The 22,288-nt window shown below is 63.4% G+C and overlaps 1 protein-coding gene across 13 annotated transcripts in view; it reads left to right on the top strand.

The window, feature by feature from the left end:
- RBFOX3 (RNA binding fox-1 homolog 3) overlaps positions 1-22,288 on the top strand; it is a 134,261-nt gene that overhangs the window by 16,393 nt on the left and 95,580 nt on the right. For 9 of the 13 annotated variants that reach the window (XM_038157006.1, XM_038157012.1, XM_038157008.1 and 6 more), the window contains exon 1: positions 15,777-15,975. The exons of 1 other annotated variant lie outside the window; for it this stretch is intronic. The gene's annotated coding sequence lies outside the window, so the exon portion shown is untranslated. Of the gene's footprint in view, positions 1-7,721; positions 7,989-14,916; positions 15,217-15,776; positions 15,976-16,123; positions 16,618-22,288 lie in introns of those variants that run through there. 3 more of the 13 variants (XM_038157000.1, XM_038157001.1, XM_038157002.1) reach the window with 3 other exon arrangements.

Raw genomic sequence — 22,288 nt, forward strand, 5'->3', positions numbered from 1 at the left:
TTCCTTTCTCCTGGAATACCCACGGATGTAACAGTGTCACCAATCCATTAGGGCCATGCCAGCCCCGTGCTCAGAACACCCGGCAGCCCTGCCTGCAGAATCGCCTCACTCTGGGCCTGGGACAGGAAGGGAGGTGCTCCAGGAGGGAGCAGAAATACAGGAGAAGGTCTGACACCATGCAGAGTATTAATATTAATTAATTAAAGAATGTCCCTGTCAGAAGGGACAGCTGAGGCTTGGCAGACAGAGTGCAGCAATGAGCATTCCCGGTCTGGTCCCCTCAGGGTGCTGGGACAAATGCTCCAGAATTTGAGGGAAACAGAATTCCCTCCGGCAGGGAATTGGCTGGTGCTGGGCAGGCCAGCCTGGGGCACGGGGTGCCTCGGGACACGTCCTCTTCTGGGCCGGTCCTAAAGAAGGGGATGTGGAATTGTGGGAGCCCCCTGGAGCCATCCCGTCTGGAGAGGCTCGGCGGGTCTCTGCTGCGCCGTGCAGAGGTTTGCGGTGTGCTCGGGCTCCTGATGCTGTTTTCTTCTGACCGGGGGAGCGTCGTGGAGCTGGAAGGGAGCGGGTTCGGGTTAGGTGTTGGACGGAACCTCGCTGGGAGGGTGCTGGGGCAGGGATGGAGCCCCGGAGCTCTGAGCCACAGCCGGGCTGAGGCGGCTGAGCGCACGCAGCGCTGCTGCTCCGTCATCTCCGGCTCGGAGCATCCCCGGGGCCGGGCAGCCCGGTGCCCCGGCTCGGGACCCGCCTCCGTGTCACCGAGCGGGGCCGCGGCGCTCCGTGCGCCGGCCGGGCGAGCGGCCTCGTCCCCGCAAGGCGAGCAAATCCCCGCTCCCGCGGAGCCGGTAATTGATTTCCCTGCCGGTGCTGACACTCGCCCTCCCTGCCCGCGCTCCCGTCAGCGCCCGCGACAGCCAGATCCTGAAATTATTGATAAACACTCATCGGGGCTGGAGCCTGGGAAATTGCCAGCAGCCCCAGCGGGTTTCTCTCTTGCCAGCGTCATTTTTCTTGATGACAGCGTGCTCCGAACTTTGGCGGGGAGGGGACGGGGCTCCCTGGTAACTTTTGCTGTTGTTGTTTTATGCATTGGTGGTTTTGAAAGATCCCTGCGAAGAGCAGAGCGGGGACGCCGGGGAGCAAACGCCTGTGATTATCTCTGTCCTCCGCAGAGCGCCGCGCTGGGCTGGATTCTGCCCCGAGCTCTGCTCTCCCAGGCCAGCCCTGCTCCTCCATCCCCTCGGCGCCTCTCCAGGCCGAGGAATTCTCGATTCCAGCCTCAAGGACCTCTGTTTCTTCCTCGAGTGCCGTGCTCCCGCAGGCTGTCACCCCGCAGGGACATGGGGCCGGCCGCTGTGGGCACAGCGGGACATCGTGTGCGGAGCCAGGACAGTGCTCAGCGCCGCGGAGCCTGGCTGCCCTGCCGCAGGGCAGAGCCGCCTCTCGCAGCCCCCCGGAGCCGTGCCGGCTCACGCTGGGATGCGTGTGGCACCTTGGGCCTCTCCTGGGGCTCCTCCCGCAGCTCGGAGTATTTGTCTCTGCGGGCTCTGCTAATTCCCGGGAGGCTGTGCATCGGGAGCAGAGGGAAGTGTCCTTCTGGAAGTGTCCTTCTGTGGTTCTGGCGCTAGAAATAACTGAGCCGTCTTTCACCCGTGGCCAATCTAGCGCTGTCCACGTCTTGATTTTTCTCTTCATCGCTTGGAGACGCTGTTGCAGCCCGTGGGCTCGCAGCCCCGTCCAGGGTTTTTCAGTGCTCGCTGGGTTTTGTGCTCTCTTGCTGGCTGCTTGCCGGTTTCTTACTTCGCGCTTCAGCCCCGGGGGAGCTCGTTCTGCCGGGCTGTGCTCGCCCTGTGCCCGTGCTGCCCGGCCCGGGGCGGTGCTGCAGGGCCCGGGCTCTGCCGGGCCGGCTCCGGGGAATCCTCAGGAGCCGTTCCAGCGCGGCCGGGCGCTCCCGAGCCGGGGCAGCGCTCGGCCGGGAGTTTGGGAGCCAGGGCGGGGAGCGGCCCTCGGGAGGTGGCCGGGCTGGGGGGGACCCGCTGCCCCTCGCCAGCGCCGTGCCAGTGCCGTGCCAGGCTGTGCCAGGGCGTGCCAGGGCTGTGCCAGGCTGTGCCAGGGCTGTGCCAGCGCCATGCCAGGGCTGTGCTACGGCTATTCCTGTGCCATGCCAGGGCCGTGCCAGGGCCAGAGCTGTGCCAGGGCCGTGCCAGGGCCGTGCTTTGCCGTGTCAGCGGCCGGCCTGGCTGGGAAGTGAAGATGTTCACGGCCAGCTGAAAGGTGTGATTTATCAGTGCTGCTCCCCAGAGGCTCAGGGCCTGTCAGGCACCAAAAAATCCCATCCATCACAGCGGGGGGGTGAGCTGTCTCTTTTTTTTTTCTGCTTTTTTTTGGTGTGGTTTTTGGCCGTTTTATTTCTCTGTGAGAGCCGGAGCTGCGAGGGGGAGCAGCATGCAGGGCAGCCCTGGGCGTGGGGCTGGGGAGCCGTAGGGATGGATGGTGCCTCTCTCCTCCCCGTGCCTTATGGAAACCTCTCCCCTCTGCGGTGCTTTTTGGGGGCTGCAGCCCATGTGGGGTGTCCAGATGTGCACCAAGCAGGCTCAGCTGTCCCCCCAGCATCCCCCCGTTGTCCCCCGTCTGTCCCCGTCTGCCTGCACACGTGTGTGCACGTCTGTGTGCAGATCCGGGTGTTTGCTCCTTATAACGTTTTCTTTTCCCGGTGTTTATGGGCCATGGGATTGGGAGCGAAGCATCTGCTGGATTGCTGTCAGGGAGGAGACGGGTTATAAAGTTGCCAAGGGAGAAAATAGCTCGCTCTGGGGTAGGTGCAGGGGAGCAGGGCTGAGGAGAAGGGGAGGGGGCGGGAGGCTGGGGGCGGAGGAGATGAGGAGAGAGAAAGAACGGGAAGGGATCAGCAGCACTGAAGGAGCTGGCTCGGGAAAGGAGCTGCTGGGGAGGAGGAGGAAGGAGAGACAGAGGTGTGCTGGGCAAGAGGCAGCTCCCCTTGGGGAGCCTTCTGCGTCCCCCAGGCTGGTGGCATTTGCCTTCTGGTGTCCTGAGTGTGGCTCCTGGAGCACTTTAAGGAGGGGAAACAGGAAGAAGGCAGCCCTCCCGGCCTCCCATCCTGCCCGCTGCCCCAGCCTCCTGCCTGCCGCTCCGGCTCAGCTTCTTTGCTTGCAGCCCTCTTCATCTGCATCTCTTTCTTGTTTGCTTCATTATCTCCCGGGGTAGGGCTGCACCGTGTCATCCTCACTGCAGGGCTCCTCCCTCTCCCTGGTCACCACATTCCTGCAGCCAGGACTCCCTTTGCCACCCCTCAGTCTCGGCGCCGCACATAAAAGCGCTCTGATGGCCGTGGCGTGATAGCAAAGACAGAACCTAATTTCACAGCATTTTCCTATAATACTCCATAAAACTGAACAAATTTGCTGGAGTCCAAATCCATGTCATTATGCAGAGTCATTGGAAGGGAGCCTTTCCGTCCGGGGCTCGGTGAGGGGATGGCACAGAAGAAGGGAGAAATAATTAACGAGGTGCTGCTCCGGATCAAAGATCCCGCACTGCAAGGCACCCTGAATAAACGCCTGGCTCGAGGATAAAACTGCACCGAGCCCCGTTTGCCTGGCCCCACACAGGAAACCTTCAGTGGGGCTGAGGTGTGTGGGGGGAGATCTTCAGCCTGAGACCATGCCCCAGGAGGAGATGGAGCAGGGCAGGAGGGGGAGATGGAGCAGGGCATGGAGGGGATGGATCTGGGCATGGAGGGGACGGATCTGGGCATGGAGGGGGAGATGGAGCAGGGCAGGAGGGGGAGATGGAGCAGGGCAGGAGGGAGAGATGGATCTGGGCATGGAGAGGATGGATCTGGGCATGGAGGGGATGGATCTGGGCATGGAGGGGATGGATCTGAGCATGGAGGGGGAGATGGATCTGGGCATGGAGGGGATGGATCTGGGCATGGAGGGGATGGATCTGGGCATGGAGGGGACGGATCACGGCGTGCTCAGCCAGGCAGGGGAGCAGGGAGCCTTGAGGAGGAAGCGTGAAGTGTGGTTTTGTTCCCTGGCATTCCCCCAGTGTCTGGTGTGGGAGCAGGGCTGGCCAGAGCTCCCCTGCCCCGGTGGATGGCAGTGCTGCTGCCCACGGCAGGACAGGCAGGGCAGGTGGATTGGAACTGCAGCAGCCACGGGAGAGGAGAGAGCTCGCTTCACTTCACACTGTTAATTAATCTCCGAGCCAATGAGGATGCTCTCATCTGGTCTTTACTTAATCCATAACCCAGAAATCCTCAAATTATGTCATTTGTTCGATACAGATGAAATTAATTACTCTGGGAAATAGGCAACAAGTTGCATTTCCGCCGTTCCCTGTGGCGGGATCAGCTCCGCGGCGAGCTCGGTGCAGTGCAGCGGCAGCGCCGGCAGGGCCGGAGGGCTGAGCGGCACCGGGAGGGAGCCGGGGCCGCCTCCTGCCGGGGCCGGGGCCGGGGAGGCTCTGGGACGGCCGGGATGCAGAGCCTGGGCAGTGCTGGAGGTGCCGGGGGGCCCCAGCTCATGGCCCCGCTCCTTCCCCATTCCTGCCCTTGCTGCGGTGTCAGGCCCGGCTTGCGGGGCTGCCCGGCAGCTCCCAGAGCCCTGCCCGCTCCCCGCGGCTCTGCAGGGTGCGTGCCCACCCCCTGCCTCCTCGGGACGGGTCGGAAGAGCTGGGCACAGAATCGCGGCGTTGCCTCGGTGGCGCGGGCATTGTGGGACGGCTGCTCGGGGCCCGGCACCCCCAGGATCCCGTGGGGAGCGCTCGGGGTGATTCCCAGGGGGGTCAGAGCCACACTCACATCCAGGGGTGCCGCCTCCCCCCAGTGCTCGTGGCCAGGGGCTCTGAGCATCCCCGGCACGTCCCAGAAGGGCTCCGATGAACCTCGAGTCCCTGGGCTGGGCTGCCTGCACGGGGGGACCCCTCACCCCCTCTCCCTGCTCAGCTGGGGGGTTCTGGGGATCCCTGAGCCCTTCCTGGGGGGACAGCTTTGCTGTGAGCGGTTAAGGCAGGGACCAGCTCGCACACAACTTACAGAAAGAGCTGTTGTAACAGGAAATCCATAGTGGTTGTTTGCTAAAATGGCTGTAATGAATTGAAAAATATGACAAGCGGATCCAGGCCGCTGCTGGGAGGTGTCAGGGCCCTCAGCCCAGCTCTGCAGCTCACCTGGGTCACCCAACACGGTGGAATCCTTTCAGAGGAGAGGAAAACCAAGTTTCTCTCTGCGCTATCAATTTAAATAAATTACCTATTACATTAGCTGCACTTAAAGCAAAGCAAGAAATCAATCCCTTGCCTCGGCCGCTCTAAAATCCTCGGTTTGCACCGTGGAAGCTGGGATTGTCGGGGTGCCCCTGCCAGGAGTGCCTGGCAGCGGGGGCTCTGTGTGGGGGCAGTGCTGGGGGCACGGCCCAGCTGCCCCCCGCGCTGCTGCCCTGGCCTGGGCACTGCAGGTACCCTGGGGTGCCCCCAGGTGAGTGCCAGGCTGGCAGAGTGCAGGGGCTGGGCTGGCTCTGCATCCTGGGGCACGGGCACCTCGGGGCACCTGAGCTCCCAGGGCAGCTGTGGGGCTGATCCTGGATCCCCCAGCCCCAGGGCAGCTGTGGGGCTGATCCTGGATCCCCCAGCCCCAGGGCAGCTGCGGGACTGATCCTGGATCCCCCAGGGCAGCTGTGGGGCTGATCCTGGATCCCCCAGCCCCAGAGCAGCTGTGGGGCCAATCCTGGATCCCCCAGGGCAGCTGCGGGGCCAATCCTGGATCCCCCAGCCCCAGGGCAGCTGTGGGGCCGATCCTGGATCCCCCAGGGCAGCTGCGGGGCTGATCCTGGATCCCCCAGCCCCAGGGCAGCTGTGGGGCCGATCCTGGATCCCCCAGCCCCAGCTCGCCTCCCTGAGGGGTGAGCAGAGCAGAGCCCTGGCCAGGGGGCAGAGGGGATGGGGCAGGGAGGGGGACACGGGGCAGGGGTGGATGCAGGGAGCAGCAGGAGGCAGGGCTGCAGGCAGGGCTGCAGGCAGGGCTGCAGGGATGGATGCAGGGATGGATGCAGGGATGGATGCAGGGAGCAGGCGTGCAGGCAGGGATGCAGGCAGGGATGCACGGATAGATGCAGGGATGGCTGTAGGAAGCAGGGATGCAGGGATGAATGCAGGCAGGGGTGCAGGCAGGGATGCAGGCAGGGATGCAGGGAGCAGGGGTGCAGGCAGGGATGCAGGGAGCAGGGATGCAGGGAGCAGGGATGCAGGGATGGATGCAGGGAGCAGGGGTGCAGGCAGGGGTACAGGGATGGCTATAGGAAGCAGGGATGGCTGTAGGAAGCAGGGATGGCTGTAGGAAGCAGGGATGGCTGTAGGAAGCAGGGATGCAGGCAGGGGTGCAGGGATGGATGCAGGGATGGATGCAGGAGGCAGGGGTGCAGGCAGGGATGCAGGGATGCAGGGAGCAGGGATGCAGGGATGGCTGTAGGAAGCAGGGATGCGGGCAGGGACCCCTGTGGGAGCTGGGCAGGGCAGGGTCCCAGAAGGCAGGCCAGATTTCAGGAGCAGCCTTTCAGACATGGCTGTTCCCTTTGTTTTTTTCCTGCTGAAACTGCTGCCTTGTGCAAAGCTGCTCGAGCTCCTCCGACAAATTAGCATCCAGGGGATTGTTTTCCTCTACATTTTGTGCAGTTGCATAAGAGGGAGGAACAGAGGAGCCCAAGGAGCAGATTGCTTTGCAGAAGCGTGGAACAGCCGCGGCCCCTCCTGCTGCCGGAGCCCAGCGCCTGCAGCCGGATGAGGAGCTGGGGGAGCCGGGTCAGCCTGGGCAGGACAGGCGAGCAGGGGCTCTTCCCTGGACACCTCCCGGCCGTTCCCGGGAGCCCCAGTCCCAGCGGGGCCGTGCCCAGCAGCAGCAGCAGCAGCGCCTGCAGACAGCCCAGCCCCGGCCCCTCTGCTGCTCTGCCCCCAGCTCCGGGGGTGGCGGCTCCTCTGCAGCGGGGAGAGCCAAGGAAGCCCCGACAGGCTGTAGGAGCCCGGGGGCTCCCCAGCGGGGCCGTTCCCAGCGCGAGGAGGAGGAGGAGGAGGGGGAGGAAGGTGTCAGTATCCACTCAGCTGCCTCCCCCTGGCCCGACCCCATCGATTGTACCGATCCCAGCGAGGCGATCGATGTCCCTCAGCCCTGCCGGCGGAGGCTCGGCCTCAGGGTTTGGTTTAACCCTTCTGGCGCCCCGGTGCGGGTCCCCGCGCTGCCCCGGGGCTCGGGGGTCCCGCCGCGGTGCTGCTGGCCGGGCTGGGCTGCAGATCGCGGCTCCTGCCCTGCGCTATTCCCGGTGAGCCTGGCCCTCCGCAGCCTGCCCGCCTCTGCCGTCGGGTGAGCTCCGGGGGATTTTCCCGTCCTGAGCAGGGGGAGAGATGCCCGGGGCTTCTCGGGCAGCGCCGCCGAGCCGCGGCCTCCCCGCCGGTCCGGTGTGGGCTCGGCTCCACACCCCGGCGGTGTCGCTTCCCCGCCCTAAAACCCCCGAGAGGAGCTGGAAATGAGCGGGGCAGGGTCAGAGACACACCAGGCTCAGGCTGGCAGGGGGGCGAGGACACCTGGGGAAGGACGAGGACACCTGGGGAAGGAGGAGGGAGGGAGGGAGGGAGGGCAGGGGCTGCGGGGAGAGGAGGCAGCGCCGGGGGAGCGCGGCTGGCAGCGCTTTCATAACCTCAGCCGGAGTGGTTTTCTGAGGCATGAGCGATGGAGGTAAATAGGATTATCTCACAGAGGGGACCAGTGAAATAATAAACATCTCATCCAGCACCGCCCCGGCGGAGAGCGGGGTGCGGGGAGCAGCCCCAGCGGAGCCCGGGCGGGGCGGGAGCGGCACCGGGAGCGGCACCGGGAGCGGCACCGGGAGCCCGTCCGGGGCGCGGGGCTGACCGCCAGCCCTCGGGGCGCGGCATCGCTGCTCTTTGGGACCTGGCCCGGCTCTCCGGCTCCTGTAAGTGCAGTGCCGCGCCGCGCTGAGTGCCCCGGGGGTGACAGGAGCTGATGTCCTGCGGAGGGCTCGGTGGGTGGCTGGGTGAGGGTCCCAGGGTGGCACCAGGATGGGACCAGGTGCGGGCAGAGGCCGCGGGTCCCCAGCCCGGAACCCTCGCGGGGAGGGACCCGGCAGGGCTGTGCCGTGCCCTGGCACTCTGTCCCTCTGTCCCTCGGCCCGGGGGTGCCCGGCCCCGCCGGGCTGGCTCTGACAGAGCCCTGCACGCCGTGTGGCAGCGGCAGGGCTGCGGGGAGGGGAGCGGAGTGCTGGGAGCCCCTCCTGCAGGCAGGGGACAGCAGCCCGGGTGGGACCGGGAGGAGCAGTGCTGGGGACTCTGAGGGGTGTCCCCGCAGGCAGGGGACAGCAGCCCGGGTGTGAGCAGGAGGAGCAGTGCTGGGGGCTCTGAGGGGTGTGGTGGCTGCCGGGGATGCAGTGCTGGGCCCCAGGGGCTTCTGTGCTCCACAGGGATCTCCTTGGGATGCCGCAGGACTGAAGGCACAAAAGTCTCCCTTGACTTTGTTGCGGTGACAGTCTCAGTCTCCTCGGGCTGGGAGAGGCTCTTTAGCCACATTACCAACCTGAGATCTGATGGGAAAGATGAAATAAGCCGGTCTCCTCCCCACCACTCACTCGAGATTCTGACAGAATTGCCACAATTAGAAAAATTCACCTCGAAGCTTCATCTGCGAAGGACCGAGCCGCGAGGAAGCGTTTGGCCCAGAGGGAAGCAGGGGAGGAATTTCAGCTGCCTCTCTCATCTTTCATCATTTGCCTTCTCCGGCTCCTATCTTGGCAGCCCCAGTATTTTGCTTTGTCTCCTTCAGGTGACTAATCATTAGACTAATTAGTCGCTAATCAATGTTTAATTAAAATGTAGCGGTTAATTACTGGAGGTGGTGCGGCAGGTTGACTACGAAGTGTGATGGAAATATTTGTAGGGGCAGCTCCCAGGGACCTGTCCCAGTTCCTGGGCTCGGGGCTGCTCCAGGCCCCCCTCCCCTGGGAGCTGCAGGTGTAGCACACCTGGAGCCCGATCCGCTGCCTGGGACCAGCTCCTGGCCCGGTGGCTCCGGGCCACCCCTGCCACTGTCCCGCGTGGCAGCTGGGGATGGAGGTGCCAGGGCAGCCCTGGGCAGGGCGGGACGTGGAGGATGTCGCTGGGACGGATTGGGAAGCAGCCAGAGCAGGATCCCTGCCCAGGGCTGTGAGCCCCTCCCCTGGCAGCTGTGCGAGCTTTTGGGGTGCTGCTGAGCGTCTGCCCGAAGTCCCAGCGAGGGCTGTCGCTCCTGCTCTCCCTGCTCAGCCTCTCCTGTTCCCGTGAACCCCTCGGGGGCCAGGAGGGCCAGAGCCGGGAGGTTCTGGATGCTGCAGCCCTTGGGAAGCCTGTTCAACGCCCAGCAGCGGTGCTATGTAGGTCACCCAGGTGTGCTGGCTCCAGGAGCCGCCCCCGCTCGGCCTCGGTGGGGAGCCCGTGCTGCTCATGGCCTCTGCAGCTCTTCCCCCTCCTGCAGCAGGGGCTGCCCGCGGCTCTGGGGGCTTTGTGCCAGCGGAGGCACCGAGTCTTGTTCAAGGCTCTGAACCCTCACAGCTCCATGGGGCGGGCACCCGAGGGAGGGGCAGGGACCCCCATGCAGGAGCTGTGTCCCCTCCCGGGTGCTGAGCAGTGGGGACAGGCGCTCGGAGGGCGCCGTGCTTGTGCCAGTGCCACCATTTACATTCTGCCCGCTCCTTACATCCCTTATTTCGCTTCGCTTGTCGTTTTATGGCTCGCTTTAATGTCCTGAGAGCAGAGCCTCGGCATAACAAGGTCTGGTGCTGCAGAGGGTCCTGCGGCAGACGCGGTGTCTCCATCCAGCTGGAGACTCTGGGGCACAGCGAATGTGCCTCTGTCTGGGTCAGGCCGTGGGGTGTCTGTCACCTGGGGAGGAGCAGGGATGTGGTTTTGGGGAAAAACATTCTTTTTTTTCTCCTCCCCGCTAGTTAGAGGAAGATGCTGCCAGCGGCCCGGGGGTTGGGTGGTTCTGGTGGTGACAATGCAAGGAACAAGCTATGTTTAGAAATAATTGCTTTGTCTTTCACAGAGGTATTAGTGCCTCCATGCTGGCAGCTACAGGAATTAGCTGCAAGTTTTGGTGACACAAATACAGAAGCAAAATTATTGCTACTTATCATGGCTTCTGTGCGTGTGAGGGGAAAGAGACGTTAGCAGGCACAGAGAGGGAGGCAGAGGGGCTGGAGCTGGGGGTCTCCAGCACAAGGCTGGCACGTCCTTGGGGGAGCCCAGGCCTGGTGGCTCTTGCTCCACCGAGGAGATGCTGGTTTCATGCCCAGGGGCAGTGCCCGTCCCTGGGGCAGTCACAGGGACCTGCAGCACCAGCCCTGGGGAGTGGCACACGCTGTGGGAACGCTCAGTGCTGGCATCCTCCTGCCCTGCAGATCCCTGTGCTGACCCAGCTGAGCAGCGCCACGGGCACGCACAGCCAGGGTGAAGCTCCTGTGGCAAACCCTGCCCTCCCTGGCAGCTGCTGTGCCCGATCCAGCTCCTCTTCGGGTGGAGGAGCAAAGCGGGGGGCCCAGAGGCGGCACCATTTTGGCTGTTCCCATGGCACCGGGTGGCAGTGCCAGGCCACCAGCCCGGGGTGTGGGAGGAGCAGCAGCTCCGTGTGGAATACGCGGTGCCTGGGAAGGGGAGGATCGTCCCTCGGAGGAGGCGCGGAGCCCCTGGGGAGGCTGCTCTCCCTGGGGACAGAGCCGTGCCCCGTGGGGCTCTCCGCTGTTTGTTTGTGTGGTCCCTGCCCCATCCCGCTGCCTCCAAGAGTGGAGTTGAGTGTTTGGGAGGAGCGGGTCTCTGATGAAACAGGGCCCTTCATGCTTTCAGATCTTCAATTCCACGCAGAATATTAAATAATTTCCTCCTCAGTGATCCCGGTAAATTTAATTAGCTCCTGCTCCCCCGATAGAGCTGTCGCTGCCGTGGCGAGGCGTGGATGAGGCTTGGATGAAGGGAACTGCCTTCCTGGGCCCGTCCTGTCCCCAGCATCGCTCCCTGCTCCCCCTCTGCAGCCAGATCCCAGCTCCGGCTGCTGCTGTGGCCGGGAGGGAGCTGGGAACGGGAGCCCCTTTCTCTGTCTCTGCTGTGGCCAGGAGGGAGCAGGGGCTGGAAGGAGCCTGGGGAAATTCAGGGGTGTTTTGGGTGGTGGTCCAGGGCCTTTTCTGTAGCTCGAGGGCAGGCTCCAGGAGGGAAGATGGGAGTCACACGAGTAGTTCACTTTCAGGAGACATGTTTGCTGCGGTGGTTTTGGTGTTGCTGGTGGTTGGGGTTGTTTTTTTTCTGTGTATGTGATGTTTGGTTTGTTTTTACAAGTTTTAGAACATCAGAGCAAAGAGGGAAAAAAAAAATCTCTTTGCGATGGAAGCAGCTAATAGCGGGTTATAAATGTGTCTCTGGCACGGTTCATTAGCTGCCATGACATATTGAGGGCTGGGAGCGGTGTGATACCAGCAAATCAATTCCAAATTTCATCTGAGAAGGAATGTGGGGAGGCCAGATCATGCAACATGTTACCAAACATTCCTTCCCAGCCGGATCGGGGCTGCTCCTCTCTCCGGGTGCTGCTCCTGCTGGGCTGCGGCGCAGAATGCAAAATAAATAAATAACTGAGGATCTAATTTACTGATGATTAATTTGCATAATTAGTGCTGTGTCAAATCACTTCACCGAGGTGCAAGGCACACTCTGCTGAGGTGTTTGCACGGACATCTCCGCAGGTTTCCCCGAGCTCACCTTATTTCACATTTAACAGTGTCCTGAGGGTGTCACTTTGGCATTGATGGGATCTCACGGGGTCGGGGGGCATGTGAGAGCTGGGGATGTGCGTGGCCAAGCCCCTGCCAGCCTTCTCGTGCCCCATCCTGGGGCTGGAGCAGTGCCCTGCCCTGGAAATTGTGTGGCAGTGGGTGGCTGCAGTCCTGGAGCCAGGGATGAGCTCAGCCCGAGCTCTGCTGTGGGCACAGAGCTGCCGGCCCTGGCTGACGCCAGCTCCCCGGAGAGGGGCAGCGAGGTGGCAGCTGAACCCCGGCCCCTCCGGACCCACTGCTGCTCCCTGGGGCGCCAGGGGTGCTTTGGGAGGGGGCTCAGGGTGGGCAGGCAGGGCTGAGGCTTTGGGAAGGGCTCAGGGTGGGCAGGCAGGGCTGAGGCTTTGGGAAGGGCTCAGGGTGGGCAGGCAGGGCTGAGGCTTTGGGAAGGGGCATCAGTGCAGCGATGGGGCCCGAGGCGGTGCCTGGCAGGGGGCAGCGGTGTCCTGGGCAGCACCATTGGGGGCAGCACCCACTGCCAGGTGTCCCTCGCTTTTCCAAGGGCTGTCTCTGCCTCTTTGCAGGGCGATTCCAGCCCCCAGCACTTGGCATCAGGGCAGTCCCGGCCGTGGGACTCGCGGCGCTTCCCCCCTGCTCCCAGCAGGGCCCTGGGGTGCGAGCACAGGGCTGGCTCTGGCCCCTTCCCTCGCTGGGGAGGGGCAGCAGCTGGGGGATGCCGGCAGGTGAGGTGGCCCTCGGTGCCGTAAATCCCGGGAATGCTCTAAAGCACGCAGCGCTGCGGGCAGCCCCGGTCACATCCCCGCTCCCTGTAATGGATATCAGATTGTTCTCCCAATCTTGGCATCGTTTCAATAATTGACTGATGCAGGGCTATGTTCACTGATTTAATAAGTTTGTTAGTGTAATAGAGGCTCAGGATTTCGCTGTTAATGTGCAGTGACAATTGCATTGTAGATTTGCTCATTATGTTACATAACTTAGCCATAAAATCTATCGGAAATTATATTTAAAAAAGCATTATTGCAGAACCCATCAGCATGGCTCTCCCTGCTCCTCCCACGGTGCTTTGCAGTCTGAGTGTGTCTGCTCAGTGCCTCGCTGGGACTGCACGTTCCGCTTTGGCTTTTTTGGGTCAGGGCACCCGACACTCGCCAAAAAACATCCCCGGCTCTCGCCGTGTCACCCCACCTTCTCCTCTGGGACCAGGGGCGGTGCAGGTACCCACTCCAGGGACAGCTCCAGCTGGCGCCGTGCCCCCGGCCCGCTGGTGGGACAGGCCCTGGCAGGTGAAGCTCTTGGCAGGTCCAGGCTCGAGCTGCCAGGGCTGTGCCAGGGCTGAACACCTGCAAACCTCCCCTTTCTGGGCAGAGCCGTGAGGAGGGGCTGGATCTCCTTTGGGCACCTCAAAGCTGAGGGTCCCTGAGGGAGGATGTGGGGGCTGTTCCCTCGTTGTCTCGTGTCTCTCCCTGGCCTCTGTTGCCTTGTGGAGGAGATTCCAGGACTGGCTGCCCGGCAGTGCCCTGGCTCGGGCACGGTGCTCAGCCTGGGGCCTGAGGGGATCCCCGGAGCTGGGGCTGTGGGACTCTGCGTTCCAAGAGCTGTGTTCAGGGAAAAACCCAGATGGAGCCACACTGGCTCTTGTCATCCCTGTGCCCCAGCCGTAGCTCTGAGGAAAACCTCGTCTTCCTTAAAGATGAAACAAATCCCAGCAGCAGTAATTTAAACAGCTCTGGCTGCCTCCAAATGAAGGCCCTGATGGCAAATAGGCTGTGAAATCGGCTGAGAAAAAAGGAAAAGCGTCTTCTTCCCAGAGTAATACTTGTTCCCGCGGTTCACAAACAGCCTTGCAGGGGTTTGTTGCCTTGTGCTGCTTCCAGCGGCTGCTCTTCCCTCCGCTGCCGCTCCGTGCATCCTCAGCCATTATCCCCCGCCTCCTCCTCCTCCTCCTCCTCCTGCTGCTCCTCTCGCACGGCCGGGGAGGACCCTCCTCCGCTTGCCCTCCTGGAGATCCCCGGGCAGGTTCCCCGGAGGGTTCCTCCGCGGGTGGTTCCCTGCCCGGCTGTCCCGGTGCCGGTGCCCGGTTCCGTTCCGTTCCGTTCCGGGTCTCTCAGCGGTGCCGGCGCCCCGAGCCCGCTCCGCGCCCCTCCCGCTGCGCCTCCCGGTGGGAGCCGCTCTGCGCTTCCAGGAGCGGGTGGATGGGATGGGATGGGATGGGCTGGGATGGGCTGGGATGGGCTGGGATGGGATGGGATGGGATGGGATGGGATGGGCTGGGATGGGATGGGATGGGATGGGCTGGGATGGGCTGGGATGGGATGGATGGGATGGGCTGGGCTGGGATGGGATGGGATGGGATGGGATGGGATGGGATGGGATGGGATGGGATGGGATGGGATGGGATGGGATGGGCTGGGATGGGATGGGATGGCAGCCAGCCGGGACCCGGCTCCGAGGCTCGGCATGCGGGCAGGGCTTTGCGGAGCTGAGCTCTCCCGCATCCCCGGCTCGTCGTTCTCCAAACCTGCTGCCTAAAGCATCTTCAGCCTCAGTGAAGCGTGAGGAAGCGGCGCAGCGGGGCAGCGCCCGGAGCGGGCCTGGCTGCCTTTGTCGGGAGAACAAGGGCTGCCGCGGCCCCGAGGGCTAAAAATACCCCCGTGGGTCGCACAAAATAGATGTGGGGATGGGTGAGGCGCAGCCCGAGTGCTCACGGTCCTCACTCACGTGGTGGCTCCTCATAACCCTGATGGTTTTCTCCAGAGTGGGCTTCAGAGCCCTCGGGAGGGGAGCAGTGAGGGAGGGGGCGCAATGCCTGGTTTGGGGGGCTCTGCGGGAGCCTGAGAAAGTCTCAGAGGTGACCGCGTGCTGAAGTCATAGGAGAGAACTTCCTGCTCTAGCAGGCTGTAGATATTCCAGATATTTCTCAGGAAGTAGAGCTTGGGGAGCTTCCCCACAGTTTTAACTATTGGGAACCACAAATAAATCGTTCGAGCCGGGAAAAAGCGCTGAGCGCCCTCCAGGAGCGCCAGCAGGAGCGGGTCACTGTCACAGCACTGTGACATCCCCTAGGCCGCCGGGATTCGGGGGGCTTGGCTGCCAGAGCGGCTCCCGGCTCTTTCCGGGCTGCAGGCGCCCGGCAGCGAGCCCAGGGCAGGGCAGAGCGGGAGCGCTGACAGCCGGGCTCTGCTCGGTCCGATAGCGCAGCTCTGCGCCGCTCCGCCGCCTTCCCAGGGGAGGGGATGAGCAGCCGGAGAGCGAGAGAGCCGTGAATGCCAGAGGTCTGCTCTTGCATAACACCCCGGGAAGCTTCCAGCTGCGGCGGGAATGCCGGATCGCTGCCCGGATCGCCTCACGTGTGACTGAAGGGGAAGAAAGGGTAAGGGGCTGAGACACGCACGGAGCTTTGGCGGGTCTGGGGGCTGCTCCAGACCCGCGTCCCGTGGGCTCCCGGCCCTGCCTCGCGTTCCCCGGTGTTTGCAGTGAGGATTGGGAATCCCCTTCCCCGCTGCCGTCCTGCCGGGGGCTGACCGAGCCCGGGCATCCCACTCAGTGCCCGGGTACCCCGCCCGGTGTCCCGGTGGATGCGCAGCGATGGAGCCGGTGTCCCCGCTCCGGGTGCTCCGGGGGTCTTTGCTCCTCGCCACCCGCGGGGCCGCAGTGCCCGGTGCTGCTGAGGACGGGGAGGGACCGGGAGGCACCCCCGGGGCAGCTCCGTGCCGGGGCCGCCGCCGGACGCTCGTTTTTGGGGGAGAAACCGACAAAACGCGGCTCTTTTCCCGGTGCAGCGGCGGGAGCGTGTGCGGAGCGGCCAGAGGGTCCCGACCCCCCCATCCCGCTCGGGTGTCCCCGCAGAAAGAGGGAGGGAAGGAGGGAGGGAAGGAGGGAGGGGACCCCGGGCGGGGGGCGGCAGCCGCGGGGCGGGGCCGGGGGCGGGCGCGCGCGCTCGGTGGCTCCGGTGGCGCGGGCGCAGCCGCGTGCGAGGCGGCCCGGTGAGCGCAGCCCGGAGAGCCCGAGCAGAGCCCGGAGAGCCCGCTCCGCCGCCGGGCTGCCCCGGTCGCCGCTGCTCGGGAGATGCCGCTCGGCGGGCGGGGACCCGCGGCCGCCCTGCGCCGCCGCGGCGGGGACATCTGAGCGCGTGAGTTACCGGCGGCGGCACCGTCGCACCCCCGCCCGGCGGCACCGGGGAGGGGAGGGGAGCGGGGGGGCGGCGGGCGGGGGCGGCCGAGTTCCCCCGTGGCGGCTCCGGGGAGGGATGCCCACCGAGACCGAGCGGCCCCGGGAGGCGCAGCGGCAGCCCCGGGGCGGCGCTGCCGGAGCGCATCCCGGGGGAAGGCTGGCGGCTCCCGGCGGAGCGGGGGAGGCCGGGGTGGCGGCGTCCACCCCGGCACCGGGCGGTCCCCGCTGCGCTCCGGGATCCGGTTCCGCGGCGGCGGCGCCGGAGCCCGTGAGGGTTCGTGGCTGAGCCGGCCCGGCCGAGGAGACACCGCGCCATGTGCCGGGGGCCCCATTAAGTTTGTGTTAAGGATTCGTTCTGCCCCTTAATTAGGGGCGGCTACTGACGATAACCGAGCGCCAGTTGTCATCACAGCCTCAAGGTGAAGGTAATTTGTAGGAAAAGTTGGGTGAGGCGGAGTCTGGATAAAGGAGGAGAAAGAGAGGGGCCTGGGGCGGCTGTGGGGCAGAGCCAGGCTGCCGAGGTGGCTTTCCCTGGGCTGTTCTCCTCCTGAATTCCTGCCTGTCTCCAGGAGCTGCGTGGCAGGACGGGCTCCCTGTGCAGGTATGTGCAGGGCTCGTGCGCTGGAGGGTGCGTGGCGAGGGCCCTTCGGGGGTCACCGGGGGTGCGTGTGCTGAGTGTGACCGCCCGGTGCCGTTCTCCCTGCGGAAGTGCCCGGTGCCGTTCTCCAGCCGTTTTCCTGCTCCCTGGAGATGTGCGTGCCAGGAGCCGCTCGGCGCTCGCAGCGTCGCCCCCGGAGGCGTCGGGGCGCCCCTGGGGCAGCGAGCCGCGGTGTGGGGCCGGCCCCGCGGGGGCAGCGCCCGGAGCCGGGGCACGGGCCCGCCCGCCCGGCGGGAGCAGCCTGGCGAGGCGTTGGCAGCGCTCGCGTGTGCAGGCGGAGGGATGGGGGGAGCAGGGATTTCTCAGCTTCTCACTCCAGTGAGCGTGACATTAACAATCCCAGCTATTTTCGGCTGCTTTTGGTGGAGCTTTGGCACTCGCTCGCTGCCTCCAGAGATGCCTGGCGCTGGGGCACGGCAGCTCTGGCTGCTGCGCTGTGGCCTGGGGGGCACAGCCCAGGGTGGGCGTAGCTCGCCATCGGTGAGTGCCCCGTTCTTTTTCCCGTCTAATGTGCCCATCGTTCTCTGGGGTGCCCGGGGCTCGCGGTTCAGCTCTCAGTGGTTTTGGGGTGCATCCTGCTGCCTGGTGCTGTTTGCAGTCTGGTCGTACCTGAGCTGGAGGCCTGGCCGTGCTGGGTACAGTGCAGACGTGAAGGCGCTCTGCTTCCCAAACAGCTTCCTGTTTTCAGGCTAAAATGGTCGAGGCTTGATAAAGCCTCACAAAGCAAGAAATTAAGGCTTTTTTTTCCTGGCTAACAGATGGAGAAAGAGCCCAGAGTTGATAATTTTCAGGGAGGGCTGATTGCAGTGGCTGGGGCTGGCAGGGCTGCCTGGACCTGGCTGTTGGTCGTAGCTCATTCCTGGCTCTGGGGAGAGGTGCCGAGGCTCTGTTTGTTGTTTCACAGAGAATAAAGAAGGATTTTTATTTTCCTCCACCTCCTTTGGAGTGATCTGTGTGGCTGTTTGGCAGGGCAGAGAGCCCTGGCACAGGGCACACAACCACAGCAGCATGTCAACCTCTGCTTTTGGGGATGGAGGGGCTGGGAAGCCCCAGCCTGGCAGTGGCAGCTCCTGCTCCTCCCTGGCTGTCTGGGTACGGTGTGGGGACAGGCACGGCAGGACTGAGGTGCTGAAGGAGGCATTGCTGACAGGCACATCCCTGGGAGCGAGGCTGGCGTCTCTCCTGGGCACCCTGTGCTTGGTGACAGGGCCGTGGCAGTGCCCCTCCTGTCCTTTCCTGCTGCTCCTGGGCAGCCTGGGAGGTTTTAGCGTGTTTTAGGATACCAGCCCTTGCTCTCTGTGATGCCCCCTTTGGCAAACCGCCTCCTGCAGCCTTCCTCCCCAGCCTGGGCCGGCGGCGTGCGCTCCACGCTCAGCCCCTCCGAGACAAGGGCCGGGGATTTTCCCTTTCCAGTTCCACCGTTTCTCCATCTCCCGCCACCAGAACGCGTCGTTCCCGATTACAGGATGACACCCCAGGCGCTGGCACGGCTGGGCAGCCTGTGCTGCTGGCAGAGCCTGTCCCTCCACGCAGCTGCTGCTGCTTTGCCGCCTCTGTGCCGCCCAGGATGGGACAGCTGGGTTCCTTTGTCACCGCGGCTGAGGGGGATCTCCCCAGCTGGAGGGGGAGTGCATCGGTGGGGCTTGGGCCGGCCGTGTTCAGGCGCTGGGGGTGAGGGTCCCCTCTGCAGCAGCCCCGGCGTGTGAAGGTTTTCAGCTGTGCGTTTCTTGAATCAGTTTGTCGGCGCAGCTCGTGGCTGCTCAGCTGACGGTGGATAAATCCCTCTGAAGGTTGTTGAGATAATAAAAGGCACGAGGGAAGTTCCGTAATTTATTTGAGCTCTCTTTTAATTTACGGCCTCGCGGGGTGAGGGCTCGGTGGGTGACGAGTCCTCACGGCAGAGCTGCTGCTCTCCGAGGGCCGTGGCACGGAGAGGGGAGCTGGGGGAGCTTTGGGCCGGGGCGAGGTGGACGGGGCTGTGCTGGAGGGGCCGCAGTCGTGGAGCGGGGGCTGTGCAGAGCCCGGAGCTCCTGGGCATTGCCACCAGCCCAGAGCTCCTCCGTGGGGCTGCTCCAGCCCTGGCGGGGCTGGGGTGCTCGGTGCTGCTGACAGCAGCTTCTCCTGCCTCCCTCCTCTGGCTGCGCAGCGGCTGCCGTTGGTGCCGTTCCAGGGCTTTCTGCTGGAATTGTTTGAGGTATTTTGGGATGTGTGTTCCTGCAGATTAATTGACAGGCTGGGGTACCAGATGAGGAAGCAAAATCTGTCATTTTGTTAGCCGCTGAGATTCCAGTTGTTTTGAACCCCTGACAAACCAGTCTGGAGGCAGCTCTCCCCTCTGCTCGCACGCAGATGCTCCAGGCATCCTTGTCTCTTCCTGACAAGACAAGATTGAATTTCTAACGGGTAAAACGCATGCAGGAGAGCAGGATCCCTGTTCCGTTACCCACTGTGGATGTGTCCCCTCCTCCTGCCACCCTTCTCACCTGGGAGTTCAGGGGCTGAGAGGACGGAGCCTGGGTGGGAGGAAGGGGATCCAGAGGGTTTCCTTGCTGGGAGAAGCTGTTTTTTGGGTTTTTTTTCCCAGTGTTTTGCTGTTGGTTTTCCCAGAGGTGGAAGGAAGTGCACGCTCCCATGGACCCTGCCAGATTGCCCACGTTTCCCCTCTGGGGTGCTTTTCTACCTGGGGGGAAAAAGAAGTAAAAAAAGGCTCTTCTGGAAAGTGGGCTGGTGCTGCTGTGGGAGGTGTGGGATGCTGGGATGAGGATGAGGATGAGGATGGGTATTTCCAAGCCCCGGCAGGTTCCCTCCTCTCCTGCCTGGGCTGCTGTGCCCCTCTGGCCCTCAGCACTGCCCAGGCAGGAGGTGGGGGTGAAAGGGGATTTACATAAGCAAGAGGAGCTGCACTGGTGGGTTTTGAGTGGAGCCACTGCTGCTCCCCCGGGCAGTCTGGTGGGACGGGGGCTCCTGAAAGGGGGAATCTGGCAAATCACAGCTCCCAGGCCACTGCCCAAAGTTACCAGAGGGGTCTGTGAGTGTGTCTGGGGGAACGGGGCGACTGAAGCTGAGGAAGTCACCACAGCTGGAATTTATGGAAGTGATAAAACAGCTTTTGACAACAGGCTCAGCTCCAGGCAGCTCCTCTGCAGCAAGAGAGAATATTTTCCTCCTGTTGGATCAATAAACAATTAATTCTAAAGCAGGAGCTGGAGCAAAAGGGAGAGTTTTCCAGGCTTCTAAACTCTTAATCAAGCTCTGGGTGAAACACAGATGTGAGAATCTGAGACCTGCTGATAAAATCTTGACCTTGATAACAGGTTCCTCAGTTCCTGGGCCATGGATGATACTTCCTTAGCTGAATAAATCCTCTTGTAAATACAGAACTTGTTCCCCAATGTTTATGTTTAATGTAGCTTTGCTTAATAATCTGCTTCAAAACGCTGACTTTCCCCCCACATTTTAATTGGATTCTAATTTCCATTCAGAATCAGCTTAAATTAAATGAGTTTAAAATATAGTAAATAATACTTATAATTCACTCACTCTTTCCATAAGCTGTGAAAATAAAGACTCAAATAACCCTTTAAAGCTGCTCATGGTGCAGCCCTCGCCTCGGCAGGGAACCTGGCATCCTTTGGCTGAGGGTGCTGGTTTAGGGGCTGGTGCCCAGCCGGGCTCAGGGTGCTCAGGGAGCTCTCGGTGCCCTCGGGTTCTTTGGGGCAGGAGGGCAGCGCTGGGCTGACGGCGCTGCTGTCCTGTGTCCGTAGCTTTGGGAGCTCCCTGGTCCCTTTTGGGAGCTCCCTGGTGGCTGCTGGCAAGCCTTTGGCTCTGGTGGGTTCCCCAGCAGCCTTTGGTGCCGTGGCTGATGCAAACGGGCTTTAAAGGAACTTCCCAAGCGGTGCTGGGGCCATCCCTGCTGGGTGCGTGCTCTTGGGCTGTGGGTGTGCCCCAGCACGGTCTGTCTGTGGGCTGGGAGGTCTGTTCACTCCCCAGGGCTCGCTGGCCTTGTCCCAGAGTCTGTTTTGCAGGGAAAAGGGTTTCGGGAGCTCTCAGGATCCGTGCTTTGGCTCCTGGGCAGTGACGGCAGCTCTGTGCCCTAGGGCTGGGAGCTGCTGGGGGTGGACGCTGCTTTGGCTGCTTTCTGGCCCTGGCATGGTGATCCTTGGGGTCCGGCTGGCACTCCCTGGTGCCTCTGTGGCAGGCTCAGGGCCGCAGGGCTCCGTGTGCGGGTGTTTAGCATGCAGGCTGGTGGGTGATGCTGCAGCACATCCCCAGGGCCGGGGGGCCATGGGCAGCCCCTGCTGCAGGCGCCCAGATCCAGGATGCAGCCCCTGGTGCTTGGGGTGCTCCTGAGGGCAGTGCTGTGCTGGCAGGATGTGGCAGCAGCCCTGGGGGGGCTCTCCCTGTGTCCCCTCCACAAGAACGGGGCTTGGGGTGCAGCAGCAGAGCCCCCCGAGCAGGCAGGGGCTGCTTGGGGGGGCTCTCAGCACCAGATCCCTCTGGGAAGGTGCTTCACGGGCTGTGCGAATCCCGGCGTGGAGAGAGGCCCAAATTGTTCCGTGCATAGCCAGGGTTTGGTTTTTTTTTTTAAATAAAGCTCTCTCCAGTATATTGCAGGAGTAATTAGGAATCCTGAGCTGGCTGGATCTCGATCTTTATAGCAACACAGCTGATAAAGCATGATTCAGGGACCTCGTTAGCTTTTTTTAAAGAAGTTTTTATTTAACTTCCCTGAAGTTGCCATGGTTACCCCTGTGCATGGCTTCCCTGCCTCTCCTGCCTCGAGTGCAGCTGCCAGTGTTGAGAATTAAACATCTCCATTTGGAGCAGCCGCGGCCTTCCCCTGCTGCCGCCCTGGGGCGCGGAGCCCTGTCCCTCTGCCCTGGAGAAGGCCCTGTTGGAGCTCTTTGGTGCGGTGAAGCTCAGCCCGGGCTGTCCAAGAGCTTGTTTTCTGGAGCAGGCGGGGAGGGGGGCTGCTCTGCTGGTGTCACCGGTGACACGGAACGTGCCAGGGTCACGCGCTGCTGCGTGCCAGCGCAGCCTGGATGCTCCTCGGCGTGACACGAGGCTGCCGTGGGGCACGGCTGGCACAGGGGGCTGCTGGCAGGGTGGTGGGAGGTGCTGGGAGCGGGGGCCAGTGCCCCGAGTCCCGTTTGGCTGGCAGGGCCTCGCTGTCCAGGAGCCAGGGGAGGCCGGGCTTTGAGGAGTCCCCAATGAGTCGTCCCCAATCCAGCACTGGGAGGTGACAGCTGTGGGCACAGGGGAGCCCAGGCGGGGCGTGAGATCAGCTTCTGTGACCATGGCCACGGTGTGAGACCCTGGCAGAGGTGGTTTGTGACTGTGTGCCCTGAGCCAGGCAAAGCCCGGGGCTGGGGAACAGGGAGGCAGCAGCCGCCCCCCTGCTCAGTGCTGGGGGGTGCTGGAGCCTCCAGAAGGGACGGTGGGCGCTTGAGCAGGTGTTGGAGGGCAAGGTGAAGCTGTGCCGCACCCTGTCGGTGCGGGGCTGCGATCTCTGCCGGCGGGGGCAGTGCCCGCTGCTGCTGCTCCCGTCCCCGCGGCTCCCGCCAGGTAACGGGGGTTGCGCCGGGCTGGCGGTGCCGGCCATCTGTCCGGGCAG

The sequence above is a fragment of the Motacilla alba genome, chromosome 18 (assembly GCF_015832195.1).
Source record: "Motacilla alba alba isolate MOTALB_02 chromosome 18, Motacilla_alba_V1.0_pri, whole genome shotgun sequence".
Classification (NCBI taxonomy): domain Eukaryota; kingdom Metazoa; phylum Chordata; class Aves; order Passeriformes; family Motacillidae; genus Motacilla; species Motacilla alba.